Below are 7,453 nucleotides of genomic sequence, written 5' to 3' on the forward strand. Positions count from 1 at the left end.
GTGGTCTGCCATGATATACCTTTAATTTCATCCTCCTGCATGTATGGAATGCATGATGAAATGCTGTCTATGGTCTTTATTCCAGTGCATAGCATGGGTCAGGGAAGCTGCATGGAAGAGTTTATTGGCTTTGTGACAGAGGTCCTACAGAAAACTTTTTTGAGTTAATTGAATTTTAATTTTTCTTCCTTGTAAAGAAAAAAACCTAGGTTTTTGAGGTTCAACTCCCCACATCAGCTATTTATTTGTTTTAAGCTTGTGGCCATTTAAAAGCATATGAGCTTTCATGAGGATTTCTCATAAACCCACTGTATTCTGAAATTCAATTTACCGCTGAAAGAGTCTCCATTTCTAGCCATGGTAAAGGGACGGTTCTGTGGTTTTGATTGCTCAGAATTTGTAAACCAGTGACACTGGCTGGCTTGAGGCTGAGAACCTGAGTGCTTCTTGGAGATATAAAGAGCAAAAATGGTGTTTCAAAGATACCCACAAAGCTACCCAATGGTTTTGAATTCCACGCTCAACCCCACAGATAGACACGGTATTCCAGCAGCAGTCACACCAGTGCCAAATATAGAGGTAAAATAACCTTACTATTCCTATTTCTGATTCCCCCATTTATGTATTCCAGGATTGCATTAGCTCTTTTGTCCACAGCATCACATTGGGAACTCAAGTTCAGCTGATTATCCACCATAACCCCAAAATCTTTTTCAGAGTCACTGGTTCCCAGGATAGAATTCCCCAGCCTGTAAGTGTGGCCCACATTCTTTGTTCCTAGGTGTGTACATTTACATTTAGCTGTAATAAAATACATTAAAATACATATTGTTTGCTTGCGCCCAGTTTACCAATCGATCCAGATCACTCTGAATCAGTAACCTGTCCTCTTCATTATTTACCACGCCTTAAAATTATGTGACATCTGCAAACGTGATCTGTGATGATTTTATGTTTTCCTCCAGGTCATTAATAAAAATGTTAAATGTGGTTAAAGTAAGAGAAGGTAATAAACATGATGATTTTTATTTATGACAGTAGTACCTACAGGCCCAGTTGAGATTGGAGCTCCACTGTACAAACACATAAGAGAGAGTCTCTAACCTGAAGAATTTACAATCTAAATGGATAAGACAAGGAATGAGTGGAAATAAAATAAGTATCATTTTATAGATAGAGAAACAGGCTCAGTGACTTTCCTAATGTTGCACAGGGAGAATCTGAGATGGAGGAATAGAACCCTGAGATCCAGTCCAGTGCCTTAACCACATGGCCAATCTTCCTTTTTGCATTATGTAGTGTTCCTATGTGCTGTCAAACAGTTGCTTTATTTCACCCCAGCAGTGCTCAGTCCCATATTAGAAGCACCTTTTTGCTTGGAATCCTTCGCAAATGTGCCCTGGAACAGGGGTGGGCAAACTTTTTTGCCCAAAGGCCACATCAGGGTGCGAAACTGTATGGAGGGCCGGGTAGGGAAGGCTGTGCCCCCCAAACAGCCTGGCCCCTGGCCCCATCTGACCCCTCCCACTTTCCGCCCCCCTGACTGCCCCCCTCAGAACCCCCCACCCATCCAACCCCCCCTGCTCCTTGTCCCTGACCGCCCTGCCCCAACTGCCCCCCATGCTCCCCCTGAATCTGCCCCATCCAACTGCTCCCTGTCCCCTGACTGCCCCCCAGGATCCCCTGCCCCATATCCAACGCCCCAGCCCCCTTACCATGCCACTCAGAGCAGCATGTCTCCTCCCAGCCAGAGCCAAACATGCTCTTGCGCTGCCCTGCCTGAGCGCGCAGCCCCGCCGCACACAGCGCGGCTGCAGGGGAGGGGGAACAGTAGGGGAGGGGCCAGGGCCTAGCCTCCCTGGCTGGGAGCTCCGGGGCCGGGCAGGACGGTCCTGTGGGCCGTAGTTTGCCCACCTCTGCCCTAGAAGGTACCCTGCAGTGGTGCTTCATATGAAGTGCCAGAGCAGATAGGTAAAAGATTCTGAGGCACACTTGTGATCTCCCCATCATGTCTAAGGAGAAATAGGGATATCCCTTCAGTGGGGGACTGCCACACAATTAGAAACTGCAGCCAGAGAAGTGCATTTTGGGACTAATGGCTCTTTTTAGAAGTATTGTCCTAGATGGCTGCCTACTTAGCCTGTACTTACAAATCACTCGCTTGTTTAAGAGGTCAGGCATTTTATAAACAGCCTTAGCCAAAGTGAGGCAGGGCCGCCCAGGGAGGGGGCAAGTGGGGCAATTTGCCCCAGGTCCTGGGCCCTGCAGGGGCTCCCACGAGAGTTTTTCGGGGGCCCTGAAGCAGGGTCCTTCTCGCTCCGGGTCTTCGGCGGCAATTTGGCGGTGGGGGGTCCTTCCGCTCTGGGACCTGCTGCCGAAGTGCCCCAAAGACCCACGGCAGGGGGTCCTTCCACCCCGGGACCCGCCACCGAAGACCCCAGGCCCCCTGAATCCTCTGGGCGGCCCTGAAGTGAGGTTAGTTCTCAGAAGAACTTCTCGCAGACTTGCTCACTGAGTATACCTTGTCATTAAAAAAGAATCAAGGAGAGGCTGATTAAATGCACCAGAGAGAAACAAAACTTTCCATTCCCTTGCTTTTTCCTTGACACGTACTTTCTTTGGAACTTACCAGTATAGTAGTCAACAGAATCACAGGAGCCTGGATTCTTTTTTAACACCGGAGTCATGGTTCACTGGTCAGAATGTGTATGGAATTAGCCACTGATGTGGAGCAATGGAAAAGATTAATTTTTAGAACTGAAAAATTTGTGTCCATTTGCAGTCTTGGTAGGAAAGCTCTATCAATATGGTCTTCTTTTTACTACAAAACAAACCACAAAAGCTTTGCAAACACTCAAAATCAGTCTTTCCACATGAATGCAATTTCCAGCTGAGTGTTTGGGGGCAAACATCACAATCATTGCACAAGCAACAACAGAATGAGCAACCAGCTATTATAGAAGTTGTTCCATTTTCCAAAGTTCCACTTCATTCAGCCTTACCTGAGAACTGTAACTATTAATACAGCATATTGCTGAAGATTACCTTGCATCAGCCTGGCAAAATTGTTGTGAAAAATGTATTTGCCCAGGCACAAAATCTACTTGCCCATTACCATGAAGATGACAAAAAATGAATAATATTTTACTCACCCCCCCAAAAAAAAATTACTGTTGGAGAGTAAGAGACAGGATTTTACAAGGCTGCATTCAAAAATAAGGGGCCATACACTCATCCTATGGAAGAGTCAGATATTAAGGAAATTTGCTTGGAATTTCTTAACCAGAAAGTATTGGAATAAACCACCAATGCAGCAAAAGTAGGAGACAGTGTAAATAGTTTAAAAAAAAATAGACCTGTATTTTAAGAGGAGGGAGAATGTATCCTAAATTCTGGCTCGTGTGAGGGAAATGCTGGTGTAACAATCCCCCCCAGTAAGAGCTGATAAAACAGTACCTATATTTTGGCTGTGAATAGTCCTTTGAATAACTCCCCATCCCATCCCTTAGAGGAATAATGGGAGGGAGAGCTGTGCATAAGAGGCCATTACTGAGATAAAAGACATATGCAGGTAAATGTATGGGCGGCCAAGTCCCCAAAACTGGACCTGCCCAATATCAACTGTGCATGACTCTTGTCACAGAGGGTCAGCAGAATGGCCTTATTTATAGAGCCCTGCAATCCGCAGATATGGATATCCGTGGATCATGTTTGTTGATCGTGGATCGAATGCAGATACAAATTTTGTAATGACAGGATGTTAGGAATCATTTGAGAATATAAAAAGATATTCTAGCCAGGAGAGAGATGGATGGGCAGGAGAGATCACTTGATCATTGCCTGTTAGATTCACTCACCTGGCATTGGCCACTGTCGGACCTCTTATGTTCTTATGTTATGTATCCGCATAGGGCTCTACTTATTAAAGAATCACTGTAGATACATTGTACCCAGTGGCATTGGGCTGTCAGGTGGGCACTTATGCACTGAGGCAGAGGTTCTCAACCTTTTTCTTTCTGAGGCCCCCCCAACATGCTGTAAAAACTTCATGGCCCAGCTATGCCACAGTAACTGTTTTTCTGCATATAAAAGCCGGGGCCGGCATTAGGGGGTAGCAAGCAGGACAATTGCCTGGGGCCCATGCCACAGGGGCCCCCATGAAGTTACATTGCTCAGGCTTCAGCCCCGGGAGACGGGGCTCAGGGACCTGGGCTTCAGCCCCATGCAGCGAGGCTTTGGCTTTCTGCCCTGGGCCTTAGTGAGTCTAATACTGGCCCTTCTTGGAGGCCCCCCTGAAACCTGCTCAAGGCTCCCTAAGGGTCCCTGGACCCCTGGCTGAAAACCACTGCACTGAGGGACCTAATCAGAAGGTACTTAAACACATGCCTAACTTTAAGCATATGAGTAGCCCCATTGATTTAACACATGATTAAAGTTAAGCACATGCTTAAGTACATTTCTGAAGTCTGCCAGAATTTGGCCCTCTGGGGGTAAGTGCTAACTTAAAGGCAAACATGGATTTTGAAAAGCTTTCTGACTTTTGCCAGCCCTCAAACCTCTGTTCTTTTATAGCTATATACTGTAATCTGCTCACCAAACCGGCTAAAGGGTGGGAAAAAGGACACAGTGCATATTAGACTGTGAAATGCAAAAAGAGGTTTTTCAAACAGTGTATTCTAAACATCACCCTGAATTCCTATGATAATAAACAGTCAATATGGCATTGAAAAGATCTAATTGCCAAGTAACTGTGGCAATGGAGAGAAAAGTCTGCCTTTGGACATATTCCCATCTACATTAATTTCTCCCAGGAGCTGGAATGGATTCTAGATTGTTAATGGATAATGTTTTCCAGTGCCCTCTCTGATCACTCAGCAACTCCAGTATTCAAAAGAAGCAGACGGAATTCTCAAAGGGAAGCTGGATGTTTGAAAGAATTACACTGAACAATTTAGAACCATGTCCTAAAAAAAGGGTTTTGTACATCAGGTTCCTGATACAAGGCTGTCATATACATTGAGAGCCATTATGCAGCAATCTGACCCTTAAAAAAGTGCACCTCACTCCGAATCCAAATGCTCAACGCCTGTTCCTCCACCCCCAAAGAAAGAGAGCTTTACAGTGAGCCTACAACGTCTGAAAATGAGTAAGTGTGAAGTGAGACTGCACATTGGACTGTGTCGAGCACTTGTTTTTGCCAAGAAGAAGATTGCATTTCATGGTTATTTTAAAATACTGATTTCTGGAATTTGATTTGGGGGAAGAAAAAGGAGGCGCCAAGCATCTTCTCGTGATGCTTTCCATAGCTGATGGTGCTCAGAAATGGAGGGTGGAGTTGGCACATTGGGATGTACCACTGGATCTGTGGTTTTAGAAAACACTTCTTTATTTGAATACGGAAAGAACTGCCAGATCCGACTGGTATTTTCACAAGTAACTTGGTACGCACCTCTATTTTGGATACTAAGGATAAGGCAATGTTGTTTGATTTGTGTAAATTTGCAGCAAGGGAAGAAAATATTCCCTTCTAGGGGGACTGGGATATCCTCCTCCAGGAAAAGTTTTTTAAACTGACTGCTATTTGGGGCAATCTAATGCATTTCAAAGGCAAAAAATGTGCTTATAATATTTATGAGATAAACATCACTGCTAACAGGGATGGTTAAGCAATTTCTGGGAGGAAGGGTGTTGAATAAACTAAATATAGTGAAATCTTCCATTCTTGTTTTAGATCAAAAACTTTTATGGCACAAGGACAATTTCGAAAACAACAATAGAAACCTCTGGAAAATTGTGGCAAACCCAGTAAGGATATTTTTGTGTTCTAGTCATGGCCTTGTTCTTTTGTTTCATTTATCTAATTTAATTTCTAGAAGGTCCATCTTCCTGGATCCAGTTCAGAAATAAAAAATCTGATGAATAAAAACTGGATTTGATGACCCAGAAAAATAAGCCCGTTGCAGAGTGTTGTCCTAGAGGACATCCCCTTTAAGTACAGCATGGTCCTGCAGGTGCTCCATCCTCAGCAACCTTGTAATTTTTGCGATAACTCAACTCATAGATCAGAATAATTAAAGTAAATTCCTCCTATGTGGTATCTTATTTATTAAGGCCTGGATCCACTAAGTGACTTTAGTGTTGCAATGCCCAGTATCATGGCACCTAACTTTATAGTGCCTAGAAAATCACAGAAAGAACGCTGTGATCCACAAAGCCTGAGTTAGGCAGCTAGGCTCACTATACAATGAATGGGGAAAGACAGGTGTCTTTCAATGCAGTCCACAAAAGTCAGCATGCTAGGCAGGGAGCCTCCTAAGCTAGCCAATGGGATATGCTGATGAGACGGCTGTGTGATACCACCACCCAGTTAAGCACTTACGTCTGGGCTCTGCGGAGGCGCCTAGCTGTGTTACAAGGAGTCCTGTGGCACCTTATAGACTAACAGAAGTATTGGAGCATAAGCTTTCGTGGGTGAATACCCACTTCGTCACAAAGTGGATATTCACCCACAAAAGCTTATGCTCCAATACTTTTGTTAGTCTATAAGGTGCTACAGGACTCTTTGTTGCTTTTTACAGATCCAGACTAACATGGCTACCTCTCTGATACTAGCTGTGCTAGAGATCCATGAATGGGAACCTGTCTCATGGAGTCAGACAGGTGCTGTGACATTCCCCAGGGTACAATCTGGACTGTTGAACAGCTGTGTCCCCTTAATTCTCTATTCTGGGATGCCTTTTACACTGCTTACAAGTCTCTACCAGGAGTCTATCTTATTTGGATTTGCTGAACAGAGCTCATGATATGAAGCAGGAGCGCTGAAACCCCAGAGATACACTCTTAGGAGGCAGTGAGGTCACATGGCCTACCCTGACGGAATGGAGAAAACCCTTGAGGGCTCTGGCACATTGAAGTGGGTCGTCCAAGAGACTGTTCCAAAGGTGGGGGGTATAGCACTGATCCTATGGATGCATGATAGTAGAGCACTCACCTGGGATGTGGGAGACCCAGGTTCAATTCTTTCCTTCTTGTCAGAGGTGGAGGAAGGATTTCAACGGTGGTTTTCCACCTTTCAGGAGAGTACTCTAACCACTGAGGTATGGGATAATCTGATGTGGGCTCCCTCAGTCACTCCTGTTGAAACTGTTCTACTGTGGATAAATAATGAAAAAGTGATTGGACCAGGGGGACTAGACTGTGGCACTCCCACTTCTCAGGGAGGGGCCTAACCACTGGACTTCAGTCATTCTCCCTTTCTCTCTCTGGTCCAATGAATATTTAAGCAGGGCCGGCTCCAGACCCCAACGCGCCAAGCATGCGCTTGGGGCGGCATTTTGCCGGGAGGGCAGCAGGCGGCTCTGGCGGACCTCCCGCAGGCATGACTGTGGAGGGTCCGCTGGTCCCGCAGCTCCGGTGGACCTCCCGCAGAAATGCCTGCGGAGGGTCCACTGGT

The sequence above is a fragment of the Mauremys reevesii genome, linkage group 21 (assembly GCF_016161935.1).
Source record: "Mauremys reevesii isolate NIE-2019 linkage group 21, ASM1616193v1, whole genome shotgun sequence".
Classification (NCBI taxonomy): domain Eukaryota; kingdom Metazoa; phylum Chordata; order Testudines; family Geoemydidae; genus Mauremys; species Mauremys reevesii.